This window comes from Pleurodeles waltl, chromosome 2_2 (assembly GCF_031143425.1).
Source record: "Pleurodeles waltl isolate 20211129_DDA chromosome 2_2, aPleWal1.hap1.20221129, whole genome shotgun sequence".
Lineage (NCBI taxonomy): Eukaryota > Metazoa > Chordata > Amphibia > Caudata > Salamandridae > Pleurodeles > Pleurodeles waltl.
Window position 1 is genome coordinate 311,027,732 of NC_090439.1, and position 19,213 is coordinate 311,046,944.

The window sequence follows — 19,213 nt, forward strand, 5'->3', positions numbered from 1 at the left end:
TGAGGAAGACACTAACGCTTTCCTAGACTTTTGTAATGTTTACTTCACAATCTCCTATTTTTTAGAATCAAATTTTATCAAGAAATACAAACGTTCAATGCTATCTATTGAAAACAATAGTATTGTTGTTACTCATTTATCTGCTGTTAAACAAAAACATTGCTAACAAATGTTAATAAAGCAAATAGGTCTGACGTGTTTTAGGTGTATGTATTATTTGTTGGTATGTGCTATATATGGATGCATTAACAGAAAACACACAGAGGAGCACTTAACTTCTGGCCCCCATAGCATGCTACGTCAAGCACAGGTCAAGTTCACAATTATAAATTATATTTATCACACCCTTATGAACACTACTAACTCCTCCAGGACAGGATTACTAGTTACGCATCTTCGCCGCACCCTTTTAGGGACCGCACACCTTTTCATCCCACTTAAAGTACTCGCCTAGGGTAACTAATAACCATGGTACGAGGTGGTGTATGTCTTATATGAGTGGGCAGGTAATTTCTGAGAACAGTCCTCTGCAGTATCTTCAGTATCTGAAGGAGAAGGTACCTGGGGAGGAAATGGCAGGACCGATGGGTAGTGTGAGTGACCAATGGCTACCCATATTCAACCTTTTTTGGTCTTCACACACTCCAAGTGACACAATAGCAAGGGGCAGCCTCCCATTGCCACTGGAGGAAGTAGTACAGCATAGATCATGAATAGAAAAAGTAAGGAAAGAGATGAGCTCTTGGGAACTACCAAAACCAGAAAGAGCTTGCAAGTAGACAAATTCATCCATCAAGGATTGCGTGCTTGGAGCACTTTCTAGTCAACAGCAGAATTCTTCTTAAGAAGGAGAGCATGTCTGTATGTCCACAGATCAGTTCTACATAAGAGGTTATGGATTGTGTACTCACATCTCACAGTCAACTCTCAAAGGCTGGGGGTGGGGGATGGAGAAGAGGGATATAATGTGTACAGGGGAAATACTTTAGGAATAAAAAAACATTTACCATTCCTGACACCACCGCCTCGCTCCTCTGCTCTTCTGATGATATCCCAGCAGTCCCTGGGACACCAGCACAGGCTCCCCATGAAATCCTGGCTCTGCTCTCATGCTATACGTACCATGAGAGCAGAGCCAGGATTGGTCTGAGTGGCTTGGTTTGCCTCTCAGACACTGCATGGGAGTCTGCAGTTCTTCTAACCCAGCTGTGCAACACAGCCAGGTTGGAGAAACTTAAGTGTGCATGTCTGTCCGGCTTAAGACTGCCGGCCAAACAAACATGCACACTTAGGTGCAGTCCACTTCCCTTCCCCTCTCCCCCCTGCCATGGCCCAGCCCGCCCTTCTCTGCACATGCTGGCTGAGCCGGCAGCTGAAAAATAAAATGGTAATGAAATATCATTTTATTTTTCAGCTGCTAGTTCAGCCAGTGAGGCGATGCCCTGCTCACTCTGTGTGGCAACTTGGACTGAGGTGTAAGAGGAAAGCAGACTCTTCATTCACTTCCTTGCGGTATGGCTTCAGGGGCCAAACTGAGCAGGAAGGATTTACAATTTTGACTTTATTTATTAGATTTCTTTAATTGCTAAGGAATGACCATTTGTGAGCCATCTTTTATCTCCCTTAGATTCCTCCAACTCCAAGGCTAGACACATGCCACACATGCACAGACAAAGATTGGTTTCTGGTAAAGGCAAATCCTTGCCTACTATCCAATTAAACCACAGGTTACAGACCCTCAGTGACTGATTTACAGTTTGGCGGATGGGTTGCTCTGTCACACCGAATTACAAGTGCCATTGGATTTAATGCAATTGCAATGTGGTGGATGTGATATCTGTAACGTTAGTGACGGAGTAACCCGTCTGCTGAACTCTAAATCAGTCGATCAGTTCTTCGGTGGCTGAAAAGCACATTCCCTTTTTTAACTTGGCCAAATTACGTTGTGAAGCAACAGATGAAGGAGATGAGCAGGATGTAACCTAAATAAGCAATGCAGAATCAACCAACACACAAAAACACAACAGCAACTTTGAAATGTCGGGATGCAGGCGTACCAGATTGCTCATTTATTCCACTGGACATTTCTCCTGGTGGGGTAGGAGGGGCTTCTCCTGGAGCGATCGGAGGCTGGTTTTCAAGGTCTACAGCCAATGCTTCTGTATCCGTCTCAACAGGGTTTAAGGAAGAGGTCACAGCAGGTAAAAGGAAAGAGAGAGGGAACAAGATACATAGAGAGAAAGAGAGAATGGAAGTGAAGAAAGAAAGAGACAGTAATGGAATGGGAGGTGGCCTGAACATTTTAGCAGGGGCTTTTTGGGACATGTAAGTGGAGCTGGTTTAAAGACTTTAGCTGGGGCTGGTCTGAACATTTTTGCCAGGGCTTATTTTGGTTTCCAGTCTGGCCCTGGCTGAATGTAGTTGTAGTGCAGCTGTACTGAGTTTCCCAAGCTCTAGCCTTTCTAGGCTTGAACTAACCCAAGATCTCAGGAAATGGCTATGGACGTCTGAAACATATTTCCAAATACCAACAAAATATATGCCGGTACCAGACAAATGCAACCATGCAGGAAGAACCCTTCTCTGCGCCAGTGTTTAGCTTGCAAAAAATAATAAATAAGTGCAATAAAAAATAAGTGTCTGCCTCCAACAGTGCAGAACCTGAGGGGTTGCCAGAATAATTTTGATTCTATCGCATGCCTCTATCTTCCACTGCTCTACACTTCCTGCATCTTTACTGCAGTTTCTTTTTCCCTTTGTTACTCTTTCCCGATCTTTCTCTTCCTCCTTTTTTTCCTTTAATACCCTCTCTCCCTCTTGCTCTGGGTCAGTCTGATGATAAAAAATGAGTCCCGGTCCCATAACTGAGTGCCAGCACCCACCACCTGCAGTCAAATGCACAAATTAGGCACTGAACTCTGCTAAAGGCTGAGTTATCCTTTCACAGCTACAGAAGAAAAACCTGGCAGGAACCCTGCATGCGGATTAGCCCATCTGTATGAGTTACATGAAAAGTCAACTTATTCCAAACTTCCAGAAAAATAATTGTCAAGTGTAACACATACATTCATAGATTAGCTGAACATGTTTAATTATTCAAGTTCTTAAACTATAAAATAAAATAATTCTGGCAAGGCGATTTAAATAAATTGGTACCTTTATAAATAATGAAATGTAGAGAACTAATTTTGCAGCTAAAACAGTATTCATTTACTTTGTCTGATAATATATATTTAATAGGACCAGTCAATAGTGCCAGCAGAACACTTTAATAATCAAGTCCAGTACTCAATGTACATTCAACATTAAGGTCTCAGATAATTAACTTTCCAGAAAAGATTGCACTATTGTAAGGGCAAACAATAGACAGCAATGTTGCAGAGAAGAAGTCATTTTAGGATGGTAAAAAAGGTTTGGCGGATGTCCAACTGCAATTATATACTGCTGCAGTAACCTAGATATTTTCAAATGATAGAGGTGTAACGATCAGCAAAGGCGTGGTTAAGAGCTACAGGGTGACCAAATCATTTTCCAAAAGCAAATTAAAATCAGTACTTAATTCAGTTGTATGTCGAAATATCGACAGCACAAATATTATGTGACCGAGTAGACGTGGCCAAAATATGGAGGACCAAAATATCAACAAGATAAGTATATATTAATAAGAATTTGTTTACTTAATTTCACATTTTGCATCTTGGTGAAATATATATATCTTTAAGCTACGTAGATGTAATGACAAGCATATTAAGTCTATTCTTACGTATATGTATTTAACTTCTAGATACTTTCTTCCTTAACGTTTGGCCATGATACTTTGGTAAAACAATATTCTGGAGTTAGCATTAAGGTGAAATACCACTTCAGTCATCATTACATTCAAATACAGCGCAAACCTTACTTTTCAAGCCAGCCCGGCATTCCTCTAGCTAACTTTGCTATGGCATTGATATGTAGGGTCTTAACTGGGGCATGGCTTGATCGCACAAGATGGCGCAACATGGCAATCCTTCTTTAATGAAGCTTTGCTCAAGAGGGCCAGGGAATCCAGCCTAATCCTGCTGTAATCACCTCAACTCGCCAGCAAACCCCCAGGGTAAGTGAACAATGACCACAGGGGGCAGCGATTCCCACCTCGTTTGACAGCAGAGGTGGGAACCCGCCACACATGGCCTCAGGTAGGGGTTGGCTCTGTGTCCGGCCGCCCCATCGCATCAGATGCCAGCAGCCTCGATACTCACCAGGTGGTAGCGGCCTGCCAAACGACCTCTATCAGACCTCTCCTGAGTGCCTGGAACTCAAGCTGCACCTGGGGGCTTTCAGGACCTGCCAAAGGCTGGTCGGGGTAATAGCTGCATGTGCCCTGGGAGAGTTCCCGTCCACCTCACAACCCTCTCTTATCGGAGGCATCCAGATGGAGTCCCCAGTCCAGAGGGGCCACTCCATCTGCCCCCATGAGCCCTGAGTCTGCTACTTTACTGGGAGTCTGGGCCCCCATCATCAGTCACAGAGGGCCACGGACTCTGTGCCCAAAACACCATTGCAGACTAGTTGGGTGCGGGCCCCCTTTGAAATTGATGCTCCTTGATTATCAGGGCTGCAATGCCCTGCCTGGGGCTACTTCCTTGACCTTCACGGCTCCCGCTCAATACTGAACAGCTCCTTTCTGCTGCACCACAAGCCGCCAGTGCAGACTGAATGCTTATTGGCCCAGGGATTCCACCACCTGGAGGGACCAAGCTTGTCAGCCCACCAATCCGGAGAGTCCACCGACACAACAGAGGTGAGTGGTGTGGGTCCCCCATGGCAGAGACGAGTGCCCCCAAAGGCCCCACAGACTGACTGCCACTGGGGGCAATAAGGAGCATCAGGGCCACGGGCGGAGACCAGCGCTGTTGACTCTGGAGGTGGGGGCCTCTTCCTTTGTCCTCCGAAAGCATGAGCCAAACCCACAGAGGGTCTGTCATCTGATCATCCATGAGAGAACTTTCATCACCCCATCTCCTGCAGCTGTGCACTAATTTCTCCGAGGTGGATACTAGTCAGGTGGAGACAGAGAGACCTGGGACATCAGGCACATGTGAACTCATACAGAAGAGGACTGAGCCCTCTGGCCTGGCGCTGAAGAGTGACCTTGAGTACGCCCCTTCATTACCACGTAACACCCAACATACTTGCTCTTCCACCACTGCGGAGTCTGCACAGGGAGGCCATGCCTTGGCTGACCCATGACGGTAGCAGTCCATGTTGACTTTTCATTACTGAAGGAGAGCACTAATAAATATTAGGCCTTACTTTGTATTTTTGAAGGATACAATTCCACCGTTCTCACTTGAACAAGTATGCCTACTGGTTTCTACATACAATGCAAGACTAATAATTCCAGTGGGTCTTAAGGATTAATTCCACTAGTGTATGGGAGTCAGGCGGCCATAATCGAGTGCATGATGAATTCTGAAGTCTTCACATTGGATGAGTGTCCAGGTTGCCCCCCATTCTAAAATGGTCATCCAGTCCTGATGAAGACCAACATTTAAAGCTTTGATTGGCCCCCATCCACCCACTCATTGCCGGGTCGAAATGTCAACACTGCCCTCAGCCTGAATTGTTAATTTGTTCTCCAAAAGGGTAATTATAAATAATACAATTACCTCTGTTTTGATGTGACCATACTTATGTTGGTTAATAAATATATACGAACAGGCTTTTTTGTAAATATTATAATCTACGTGACAGCTTTACCTTCCCTTCACTAAACCTCGATGCACAAGCACTTCTTTCCTGAGCATCCCTTCATGTGTCTCTTTTAAGCAACCATATGTGTATTATAAGATCCTAGGGAAAATACTTGTAGACCATTATATCCAAGTGCTGTCCAACCTCATACAACGGGATCAATATGGATTTGTTCCCGGCCGTAACATCTCAAACATCATTTGGCACCTCTTCCATCTGATGGATCGGGCGTTCTTACAGTCCCCTCATGGTGCAGCCCTGATCCTTGACATTGAGCAAGCCTTCAGTACGTTGTCCTGAGAATACCTCTTTAAGATCATTAAGAAGGTGGGCATAAGAAGCTGGCTGCCTGTATATACAAAACTACTTTACGCTAGCCTGGGATCCAGAGTGCGCATCAGATGCTTAATCTCTGCTCCCTTCTAAATAAGCAGGGGTACCCGCTAGGGCTGCTCTCTCTCCCCATTCTTATTTGTCATCACAATGAAACCCCTTGTCATTCGCCTTTGGACAGAGGGCAAGCGATGGGGAATCCTAGTAGTGAGGAGAGTCCACGTGGTATCACTATTTGGCGATGATGTGCCGGCATATCTCCATGATGTTAACGACAGCACTGATCTCATACATGCCATGCTCCTAGACTTTGAGAGGGCACCTGGCCTCTGGGTCAGCTGGGTGAAATTCCACATCTTCCCTCTTCACCAGGTCGAACCTCCATTGGTAATACGGATGAGCAGAGACACCACCAACTGGGCTGGGAAGACCACCTGATACTTAGGGATCCAGCTTTACCACTCACACATCGATCTCTTTAAAGGGAACATAAAACAACCACTTACTTCCCTCAATTCCCAGCCCAAGTCCCCTTATCGACCACAGGACAAATTGTCCTTTCCAACATAATAGTCCTACCCTGCCGGTTATATTACTTTGTGAATGTCCCAGTATACCCGTCCAGGACATTTTTTCAGCAAATTGGAAATCATGTTGGTGGAATTGTTGTGGGATGACAAGCATCATCGAGTGGTCCTCCCAAAACTCCAATTCCCAGTGGGATTGGACAGGATGGGTGCTTCCTCATTCGAGTCCTTCTTTTTCTTGTGGCGAAACTCCACTGGGCATCACATTGGCTAGCTGAAAGAAACCAACATGAAACTACCACTGCAGACGAACAGCTGCCAGAGGCTGTTCTTCTCCTACTCCCTTCAGTCAAGCTCCATCACTCCTGGATGCTGCTGACATGGGTAGCCCGTGAGTATCTGACACAGCTGTTCTAATTGACATGTCACATCCTACCCTATGACCCCGAAATTCCCGTCTCTTTCTGGGTGCGTTTACATTCAATGACCTTGCCCAATGGCATGATACATCAATCGAGACACTGGGAACCTGTTCCAAGACCAGTACCTGCTGTTGTTCGACCAATTGCATCATGATCATGGTCTTGTCCTGGCCAGTTTCTCCTACTTCACAAGTTATTGGCAATGTGCTGCGGGTTTTTGACAAAGAGCGCCCTACACATGCAGTGGTCCACTCTGTGCACTATGGGTGCCGGTTGCCTCCTGATCACCTAACTATACACAGTGATTAGAGAACATAGTGGGGTCTTTCTGGAGTCATTACAGCAAAAATGGGAGGATGACATAGGGTAGTTACTGCATGACGCAGAGTGGTCACAGGCACTTGACTCTCCTTGCGTTATTTCCCGCAATGCATGTTTTAAATGCATCCAATACACCGGGCTTATCTGACCCTGGCAAAACTTTACTATATATTTCCCAATGCAAACCTTAAATGTCCCAGATGCCACTTTCACACTGCAGACTTCAAGATATGATGTGGGAACGACCTACACTCGATGTTTGCTGCCAGACAGTTCATGATGCCCCGGCATCAGTCCCCGAACTCACACACCATAACTCATGGAAGGTGACAGCTCTATGGGTCTAGAAAAGAGAGCCAAAACACATAGGGGCATACTTACGAGTTTTTGGCGCAGGGCAGCGCAGCAAGTCACCTTGCCGTGCTGTCCTGTGTCAAAGAGAAAGGGCAGGAATGTGCCATATCTATGGCATAGTTTGCATTTCTATCCTTTACCCCTGTGCTGTCGCCAATTTAAGAGCCTAGCTCCAATGCACACCCCCTTGCACCATGCGTTGCATGCAGGATTGGTTTTGTGTAGGAAGGGACACCTTCCAGCACAAAAACAATCCCCTGAGGCATTTTTCTCCTGGGAAAAATGAGAAGAAATAGAGGTATTTCTTATCCTTGCTCCTCCCCTGGGAGGCATAAGGTTTTGGCGCATCCCCAGGTTTATAAGGTCTTGGAACTCTGGGGATGAGTTCAAATCAATGGGAATTGCCTGGGAGCACCCACCACAACGCCCATGGAATGCCTACCCGGGGTAGGGTAGTGCAAAACTTTAACTGGTTCTGCGTTGTGCTACTTCAGATTTATGAAGCCACTCAAAGCCATACAAAGTGGCTTTGTGTGGCTTCATAAATCTGACTTGGAGCCTTGCATCATGCATGTACCACTTTGCACGGTCCAAACGTGATGTAAGGCTCTCAGAAATATGGGTCATAGTTTGGGCCTGCTCTGCTAACTTGGTGCTGCTACTCACCAAGATAGTCATTACCATACACCCAGCCATCACCCGCGATCATATGGCAAACTGCCCTTCTCTCATGGGGTGATGCCGAGAGCACAATTCTAAGTTACGAGGAGGCTTACCGCCTCCGCAAATGGCGCATAGCAGACACATGGGACACCTTGCTCACACAACTCCATGAGGAGACAATGTGGCTGACAACCCCCTTTCTCTCCCGAAGGTCACACAACATGCACCCGATGCTCCCCAACACCCGCTGAGTAAGTCTACCACCATCTGCCTAGTGCATAGTCCCTGATATCGCCATCTCTGCCACCCCCAGAAGTCATGTCCATCGATATGACATACATTCAGATGGTCTCCCTGATGCCGCAATTCCTACCCTGACACTGATCCCATAAGTCTTGCGATTCCTTGAGAACTCCACCCCACCTCCAAGTTATCATTTTAGAGGTGCCCGTACCTACCATCGGCACAGTGGAACAGCACTTTCCATTAACCACTCAGCTCGGACTGCATGGTTAGTTTGCATTCTGACCTCTCCAGTGGAAATTCACCTAAAACCTACCTCTATTTAATTTCCATTCTGTATTGTATAGCAAATTCACTTTTAGGTTGATATGTATATGTTGTCTACTGATAATCCTGAGATCCAGGTTATGTTGACATGATCAGCTGAGCCATGTTGTACTGGTAAAAACCTCAATAAATAGAACTTGCAAAAAAATGTAGAGCCTTAACATTTTTTGTGCAGGTGAGGCTCGGGTTGCTTGGGAAGAGCTTCCCAAGCAGATTTTTTGTTGTTGTATGTAATGATGATGAATGTGCAGAGCATGGAAACGTCATTACACACAAAAGTAAAAGTAAAATGAGCGAAAGGGCTCATTTCACTTTCACAGAAACAGTGATCGGGGATATCTCAGCCCCCCAAGCACTGATTCTTATGTGAGAGGTATTGTTGGCCAGTGAATCTCTGCTTGGGGACCGCCACAGGAGAGTGAGCTCCAAGAAGAGATCCATCTACTAAACACAAAGGATGGGTGGAGCAGACAGTTAGGCAAGGGATTGTTCTCCCCCCTGCACATTTGTTCATACCATTCTTTCTGCCACCCCTGGACGCTAATGGAGGCTAATTAGGGGGGAGAAAGCCAACTAGATCCAGGGATTTTTCTCCTATAAAAATATAGGGGTGGGGGCTGCCCACTGAGGCATGCCATGCCCCCACCCCTAAATACACAGAACAGACTTTCTGCCCCCCCCAGGGGGCAGATGGGTCAGTTGCCCCTGAACTGCCCCCCCCCCCCAGGAGTGGGCAGAAAGCCCACTAGTCACCAGGGATTTTTTCCCTTATACAAATGCCCACCAGGCATGCCATATCCCCACTCCTAAATACCTAGAACAGTACTTCTGCACCGCGAGGGTAGATGGGGAAATTGCCCCTGCTAGACAATAGCAGTCCCCACTCAAGCGCCCATTGACCTTGTTTTGATATGTTCCTGTTGGGGGCACTAGGCCCGGCAACACAAGTGGAACAGTGTTTTTTATCAAAACAAGTGGGGAAATGCTTGATGGAAGAAATTTTGTGGATTCCATAAGTTTGCGTCACATAAATGTAAGGAAAATGTGATTTCAGGCAAAGTTTGAGGCTTGCTGGGCATTGTGGATAAACAAAACCTCATTGGATCCACACAAGTCACCCCATCCTGGATTACCCTAGATGTCTACTTTTTATAAATGTGCAGGCTTGGTGGGATTTCCTAGGTGCCGGCTGAGTTAGGGCACAAAATCCACATCTTCCTACTTTGCAAACAATGTGTCCGTTTTTGAGTGGAAAATTGTGATGTATCCATGTTGCAATTTGGACCATTTCCTGTAATTGAGGTACCAAAGACTTAGGAGAATGCTGGGTGGAAGAACGTTTGTGGCTCTCCTTAGATTCCAGATCTTTCCATCAAAGAAATATAAGGAAAAATGAGTGTTGTTTAATCAAAGTTTGAGGTTTGCAAGAGATTCTAGGTAAAACAGCCTGGTGACAGCCACGCAAGTCACCCCATCCTGGATTGCCCTAGATGTCTAGATTTAAAAAATGTGCAGTATTGATAGGCTTCCCTAGCTGCCAGCTGACCGAGGGACCAAAATCCACAACTACCCACTTTGCAAAAAGCTTCTCAGTTATGAGAGGAAAAATTTGATGTATCCATGATGTGTGTTGGGGCACTAGACCTGCGGGCACTAGACCGAGCCACACAAGTGTGGTACCATTTTTATCAGAAGACTTAGGGGAATCCTGGGTGGGAGGACGTTTGTGGCTCCCCACAGATTCCAGAACTTTCCATACAAAAATGTGAGGAAAATCAGTTTTTTAATCAAAGTTTGAGGTTTGCAAGGGATTGTGGGTGAAACAACCTGGTGACCGCCTCGCAAATCACCCCCATCCTGGATTCCCCCAAGTGTCTTGTTTCTAAAAATGTGCAGGATTGCTAGGTTTCTCTAGGTGCCAGGTGAGCGAGGCCACAAAATCCACAGTTACCTACTTTGCAAAACCAGGTCCATTTTGATTGGAAAATGTGATTTATCCATATTGTGTATTGGGCAATTTCTTGTTGCAGGTACTAACCCTACCTGCACAAGTATTGAACCGTTTTTGCCAGAAGCCATGTGAAAACATTGAATAGTGGGATATTTGCTATTACCAATTGGATTTTGCGACATTTGTGCATTCCAAATGTAAACCAATGTGTAAGAAAGAAGACATTTTGAAAATACCCTCTAAATCACACTCTCCTACTGGTACCCAGAATTTCAGAAATTTACAAATAACTACTGCTCCTTAATTCCATATCTTGTGCCCTTTTCAGAAATACATAGGTTACCTTGATATCTATTTTTCACTCTACATATTTCACTGTATGAATTTTTTTATACTCAGTGCACAATGAAAAACCACTGTACAGTGCAGCTCAATTGCTGGCTTTGAGTATGTCAGGTTCTTGGAGACCCTACAAACCATATATATCTCTACAACCAAAAGGGTCCAGCGAACATAATGGTACACTGCTTTTGTTAATCTGCCACCAAAACAAAAAGTTACAGATGAAAATATTGTCACAAATGGCAGTTTTTTCCTATTCTTTTTCAATATTTGTTTATTTCAACTCTTAGGGACTGATTTATAACTCAGCGGATAGGTTACTCCGCCCCACAGTGAAGGATATCTCGTCCACTGGAATCTAAATCCCACTGTGTCCTATGGGATTTAGATTGCAGCAGATGGGATATCCGTCACCTTTGTGACAGAGTAACCCATCCTCCAAGTTCTAAATCCGGCCCTTAGTTTGTTTGCGAAAACCTTGAATGATTCACACATATGACCCCTTGCTGAATTTCGAATTTTGTTCACTCTTCAGAAATATATAGCTTTTCTGACTCGCCCCTGGCTTTCACACTGGTTTCCAACACAAACTGGAAGCAGGTTGAAAGCACTAAAAATAGGAACAATGGGCTACCTCATTGAAAAATGCCAAAACTGAGGTCAAAAATTAGGTTTTTTGATTCAGCTCTGCCTGCTCTTGAAAGCTAGAAAGATGGTGGCTTTAGCACAGCAAACCATTAATTGGTGTCATTTTCCTGAAAAAAGTCACTTTTATCCAGAGCACTTTTTTCCTATTTTTTTCTCAAAAAACAAAAACATTAGCTATATTTTAGCTATTTTCTCGGTCTCCTTCAGGGGAATCTACTATTCTGGGTACTTTTAGGAGCCCCAAGATGCTGTAAAAATTGCATAAATTTGCTGTGGATTTCTTCTTTGGGCAAGAAAATAGAGACCTAAACACAAACCACCCCAAATAGCCAAAAAAGGGCTCAACACTGGGTGAATAATGGTCCAGAAGTTAAGGGTTTAAGATGGTCACTTTTTTTTAAAGAGAAATATGTTTTCTTTACTGTTTATGTTTTAACTCATGTTCATTAACCAGCCAAGGACTCATCATTTTGAGCTTAATTTACCTTTTTTGTTTGAAGTTTTCTTACATAGATCATCTTCTATTTTGTGAACTATTTTGAGCTTAATTTATCTTTTGTGTTTGCAGTTTTCTTACTTACACCATCCTCTATTTTGTGAACTGCTCTCTGAAACAAGTTGTAACATGAGAGGGAAGAGAAAATGGAGTCTGCAGATCCATTACATCAAAAGGTGTTGAAAGTAAAGCTTTGCACATTTTTTCTATTGTAAATGCTGTTTATATTCATTGTAACCCTACTTAACCACCTCCTAGACCCCTATTCTTGACGATCCTGTCCCTTATGCCTGCTCAAACACTTACAAACCATGGGATACTACCCAACAAGGGTGTGGTGAACCCCCTGCTTTGGCTGCTACAGTGGGGATGGATTTTTTGATGGGCCTCTTCTGTCTGCAACTCGGCAGACAAAGGCTCATAATTAACGTGAAACCAGGTGTCGGTGTGTGAGTGAAAGGATGGATGAATTGATTTATGTGTGAGTGAAAGGGGGTGGATAAATGGATGTATGAATTAGTGAAAGGATGGATGCAAGCATGAAAGAGTGAAAGAATGGAAGATTTGTGACGGAGGCTCAATGGATGAGCAAAAGGATGGATGGATGAGTGAGTGAAAGGATGGATGATGAGTGAAAGGGTAAATGGATCAATGGATGAGTGCATAAGTGGATGGATACAACAGGAAGGGTGGATGGATGAGTGAAAGGATGGACGGGTGAGTGAAAGGGAGGATAAATGGATAGGGAGAAAGGGCAGAAGGATTTAGAGAAAGGGTAGATGGGTGGCTGAGTGAAAGGGTGGATGGATGGATGAATGAAAGGATGGATGGATTGACAGATGGATAGGTTTGAATATGAATGTGCGGATAGATCGCTTGATGGATGGAATGGTGAAAGGCTGATAAATTAAAGAATGAATGTATGACAATGTAATGGTAGATATCAATGGGAGGCTGGAAGGTTGAACATTTTAATGGATATATGCTTGATGGAAGAGACAAGAGCTCTTCTAAGAAGAGTGGTATGACTTGCTTTGGTTGATTGGTGACATAAGAGCTTTAGTTCAAAGTGGGAGCTCGCATCCCAAGCATTGTCACTTTCTATCACCAATGCAATTTCTGAAAGATGCCTCTCTGAGGCTGGAGAAACAAAACATAACTAGGCAATCTTTATGCCAAAGATTTCTGCTGTCCCTGAACCAAAAAGGCCAGATACTATTGCAAGATTGCTAAATTTCCTGCTACTTTAGGCATTTCACTTTCGCAGGGAAGAAACATTGAGCAGTTAAGGCTGCCGCCTCAAGGTTGGCAGTGGGTGGAAAATTGACAGCAAGACTTTGAGAGGCTACTTATCAGCTTTCATTCCCTTTTTCACCATATCAAATAGGCAGACAATTATTCTGACCAATCACACACTGAATATTCACATGCACTCTCAAGCAGCAGCCATTCTGGAAGGAGGGAGGGTTATACACACTTCTAAGCAAGATAAGGGCCTGATTTAGATTTTGGTGTATGGTTTACTCCTTCACAATGTTGACGAATATCACGTTCTCCAAAATGTAAATTACATTATTTCCTATGGGATTTATATTTTGGTGGAGGGGATATGCATCACTGTTGCAATGGAGTAAACCATCTGCTGAAATCTAAACCAGGCCCCAAATGTCATTTCCAATCATCACACAGATGACATCACATTGTCCGTCATATTATCATCGCCTTGCAAGGCAGTGTGCATAAGCAAGCAACCCATGCAATTTGAACTCAAGTGCTCTGCAGAAACAATGAGTTTTACATGTCCACGGCCTTTGGCTGGTGTTGAAGACCAAATCTTTCTCAATTTCTAGCTCATGGGATGCACCAACTGATAGGAGCTGGAGGGACATAGTCCCAGTGAAGACTTTGGTGCTCCCCGACTGGAACTGCCTCTTTTCTCAGGGAAGGGAATACACATATTACTGCTGAAACATTCTCATTAGACAAGGATCCTCGTTTCAATGCTCTATATAGAGAAACAAAAGGCAAATTACACCAAGGGTGCATGAGCAGGTTTAGCAGCAAAACATTTAAAATAACTATAAAGAACTCAGTACAGTTTTAAATGGAATCCGGCATAGATTTGCGTTATAGAGTGGGAAGAAGGGGTCTAGTTACGGAATTCCACACACTTTCATAGGGCTTTAGACAAAGATTTTCATGCATTCTGCTGGAACCCTCAGTGCTCAGGGTTTGGACCAATAGGAAACATGCTAGAATAAATATTTCTCTACAGAAATCATTTGAGGATTCTCTCAGGACAGTGGTACATTCTCACGGTTTAGCTCTATGGTTAAGCCTATACATTGTTTTACCATAAGCCTTGGACAGTGAGAACCGTCCTTGATGGGGCACAACAAGAAAACTTCTCAGAGAACACTTTCTGCTTATTCAAGTAAATACCAGACTTACTTTATTTAGAACATGAACCAACAGCACTCATCACATGCTATATTGTAACACTGAGGCAAGATGGAGGACAGTGTAAATACAATGTAATGTTATCATAAGCTCAATTCGTAATGGCCTTTTTATTGGAAGAAAATCGACTCACACTAGAATGCCAGTTATACTCCATACGTGTAACAAACAAACATTCGCTTACTTCCAACTTGCTGTATGTCAAGGCTGCAGTTTGAAAAAAATGATTTCGCACTCATACTATTTCTGTTTCTTAAACTAAACTGGGCTTGTTACAAAAGATTTACTGGGAAAATAAATGTATAAAAAAACCTTTCTGTGACAATGTGTACACCATATTTAAGCGATGCATTGTGTTTCTAAGACGCCAAAGTCCTTTGATGTGCACAGCAGCGTTTGTGTGGAAATGTTCTTATCTCACACTGTACACCATGTTCCGCCTGCACCCCACTGTCGCCATGGTTATTCTTGTTAGCAGAAATCCACCTTTCTGTGTTTGCAGAATTGCAACGGAGGTGCCTTTGGAAGTGTGGGAAGTAAAACTTGTCAGCGGTATTGTATGGGTATAGGACAGCAAAACAAAAGGGAGCCATGAAAATAAGATTCATTTGTTTCATTTATAAATGCTATTTTGAGTTAATGAACATTTGGTTACTGCACGACATACATATTCCAGGGTCAACTCATTGCTCAGGAGTACTCAAGATCGATGTTTCCAATATTATGTTATTATTGTTACGTTTCCATTTGAACTACAGATGCCTCTACAGCAAAATAGTGGTCAGTCAATTCTTCTATATTAGAAAAAAGAGAAAAATGCAGAAATAAATAAGAAAAAAATACAAGCATTACAAAGCCAATTCAAAGCCAACTACTAATTGGCATTACAAAGTCAACTACAAATCCATCCACAACAAAATTGTGGCTAGTAAAATGTTCCATATTAGAAAAAAGAAATGAGAAAAAATAAAATAAAAAGTACAGAAAAAATAATAATAATAAATAGAAAAAAGAAATACCAACAAGCATTACAAAGCCAATAGGTATTGCTTCCGTAATGCGATGGTCCATCTGTTATCTTTGCCAATGTTGTTTTGTAAAGTATTGTTTTAAAAAACTAAAATAGAGAATTTGAAATACTGGAGGAAAAGCAAACAAGTATCGTATACTATCTCAGAACTGTACTTTGAATTCAGTTTTTTCAACCTATACAAATGCTTCATTTTCCAAAATGCTTTCACTCTGCAAATGGAAGAGAACTTTAAAAAAGTGTGAGAATGTAAACAGAAACACTTGACAATGCCTAATTTATTTTTCACAGGATTCAGTCATTTGGTTCTCCCTAGTTGAAGAGTGAGCATATTAATGGGTCCTGCGGAAGTGTCATGCTATGTGCACCTGTTGACTCAGTGGCCAGCTGAGTGAGTGTAGCTGATGGCCTTTACACCAGCGCTAAAAAGCCTTTGTGTGGCAAAGCTTGTGTTTTCATGCAATATGTGAAAGGCAGGGGATAAGATAAAAGACACACCCTTCTAGTTTGCTGTTGAGGCATATACATTCAAAAAACATGTGTTGCTGTGTTAGCAGACAAGATGGGAGGGGTGGGGAGGAACATAGCAAGGGGTGGGTATTTGAGGGTGGAAGCTGCACATGAGGGATAGAGACAGAAAACATGCGTGGTTCACAATTGGTCTTTTGCAGACATTTTGCCCTGTCTCATAGATGAGACCTAAAAAGGCAAATTCCTGTTACAACATCCTGTTATGCATGGAAGGCATCAATTACGAGTGCCCCATAGGGTGTTAAGATAATAATGGCACCCGTTAAAATACACTAGCATGGGGTTCGAAATTTCCCATTTGCAATAATGATCTCCAAATATAGGTTTTGCACTTTCAAATGGGGTATACGAGGACATGCAAATTTTTGGTGCAAAAAACCCCAAAATCTGCATAGCCTGGTATTTCCTGGGCCTTTTTGCCCATTAAATTATGGCATGTAAATACTAGATGTTTCAAACTCTGAACTACCGCTAATGGTGACCTCTGTGCAAACATTTTCGCACATGAATTGTACAAAGACGAGGCAACTCATTATCCAAGCCACAGAACTGGTGCTCACCTCCTCTAATCTTTAACTCATGCTAAGTAATAACTACATTTTTCTTTCAGCAATAAGTTATAATTCTTTAGTGTTTATAATTTGTCATGGTACTAGACATATAGCTGTGCAATGCTGTATTGAGCTTGCAAAATCACCAAAAGTATTCAAATCCTCTTTATAAGAAGTGGCCACCAATCAAAGTGCCAGCCCCAACAAAGAAATATTGCTCAATAATACTAAAGTCCAAGTCATGATGAAAGCCTCCCCGTGAGGGATTACATCACAAAAGGAATTCTTCAAGGGCCCACATTTTTTTACTTAACCTTCACATCCATTTATATCAGAAGGCGGTCGTTTATTCCCTTTTCACTAATTCCCATGCTCCTTTGCAGTAAGCTGCCATCCGTTTTATTCTGCATAATTGCCTGGCTAACCTTTTCAAATGCTACAACAATTGCGGAGGGTTTCTGTGCTGTGGCCCACGTGGACAGTTTCATTTCAGGACGTTGTGTTTCCCTGGCAGATATGCCTTTCTTTGTTCAGGCTCTGAGAAATCTCCACAGTGAGAAATCTCCACAGTGAACGTCTGGATGGCGTCCAGACAATGCAACAAATGCAAATCCGCAGTGAACATAAAGTTCCCTGAAATACAGAAAAAGCGATGCAACTAGAAAGCAAACGTACTCGTTAATCAGACTCATTTCTCCTGGGTAGAAAGCAATCAGGAATAAAAGGAAATATTTTTATAGTCAATGGGTCTCCTTCTTATAACGAGAGTGCCACAATACTGGCTTTGTCAAAGCTTGACTGTAAAGCATTATTTAAAAAAGGGTAAAAGAAAAACACTGCAAAGTATTAGAGGGATGCAAACACATATCTTACCCTATGTCAAAATTGTGCACAGAAGTCAATGGGGCCTGTTCGCTTAGGAAAATTTACAGGTGATTATATCTACAAATGGAAATGTACTCTTACTCTTTGTAGTAACTTTACTACTTTTGGCCATTCACCACTTCCAAGGATAAAGTTTCTACCAAGTGTAGACTTAGGTGTCCTAAAACCCTGAATTCAGCTATGGAGCCCAATTTACTAGTGTAATAGTGTAGTAACTCACACGTTGGCAAAGGTCTATGCCTTCCAGGTGGAAATCTCCGTATAGTAAAGAGTAGGGAAGTTCTAAAACATTTATTCAAGTTTAAAAAAAAAAATTGAAACACGTTTATGTTACGTATTAATTTTATATATTTATTTTAAACGTAGAACAATAATTAAAAACGTTACAACACTATTAATTAAATTGTTTATAAAATATTTAATAAAAATATACGGATTAAATTGAATTAAAATGTAAAATGATTTATTTAATATGTATTAAAAGTTGCTAAAAGTTATGTACATTACTAATGTAAATTAATATCATTAATATGTTTTCACAAAATAAAGATAATTTTATTTTCAAAGAAAAAAGATTAAATATTTTAAAATAAAATTAAATATGTGTGTATGTATATATATATATATATATATACATATATATATATATATAATTATTTGTATGTATATATAACATTAAATATATATAGTTAACATTAAACAGATATATACTTAAAAAAATAATTACATTTATTTATTTTACTCATATTTCCTACGGGGTTCTATTTTAAGTCACTGAATCCATTACTTCGTATGAGAGGGTGTTGCACTACCAGCGGTTGGCCATGTGCAGTGCTGGATGTGCTCCAGGTCCGAGCTGAGAGTACATTTACTACTCTTTCGGGAACTTTGTTGCTGTAGTAACTATACAAGTACAACTTGAGAACAGCACTGGGCTTACTCTTTTTTGGGTGGGTGCATGTCCCTCAGTAAACCCATCATAGGCTCTCCTTAAGCCCTTTCCTACGCTTCCCTTAAGCCCTTCTATTTTACCAAAAGTATTCACACTTTTTCATCCATTTCCCAGTCACTCCCAAATTTACTCTAAAAAATGGGAGTAGGTTTGCGGAGAGCTTCACAGTCAGGGCTGAGATCCACAAACATAAAAGATTGGAGAGGTGGAAGTGAAAAACTGTGGAAACGTCCCCAATGTTAGTGAATAACGTTTTTAGTACCTTAGTAGTACTGCTGTAGTACTACCACACATACTAAAAAATGCAGTTTGTGAATAAACCCCAATATTTTCAATCTTTATAATTGGCATGGGTGATTTTTCAGAACTTTTCACTCAGGAAATTCTGAGCAGAATTTAAAAGGCATAAGGAAGATTAAAGGAAAATGCTTGCAAAAGGCA

At 42.3% G+C, this 19,213-nt stretch overlaps 1 protein-coding gene across 1 annotated transcript in view; it reads right to left on the reverse strand.

Moving 5' to 3' along the window:
* LOC138282357 (potassium voltage-gated channel subfamily G member 2-like) overlaps window positions 1–19,213 on the reverse strand; it is a 913,601-nt gene that overhangs the window by 145,133 nt on the left and 749,255 nt on the right. The window lies entirely within an intron of this gene.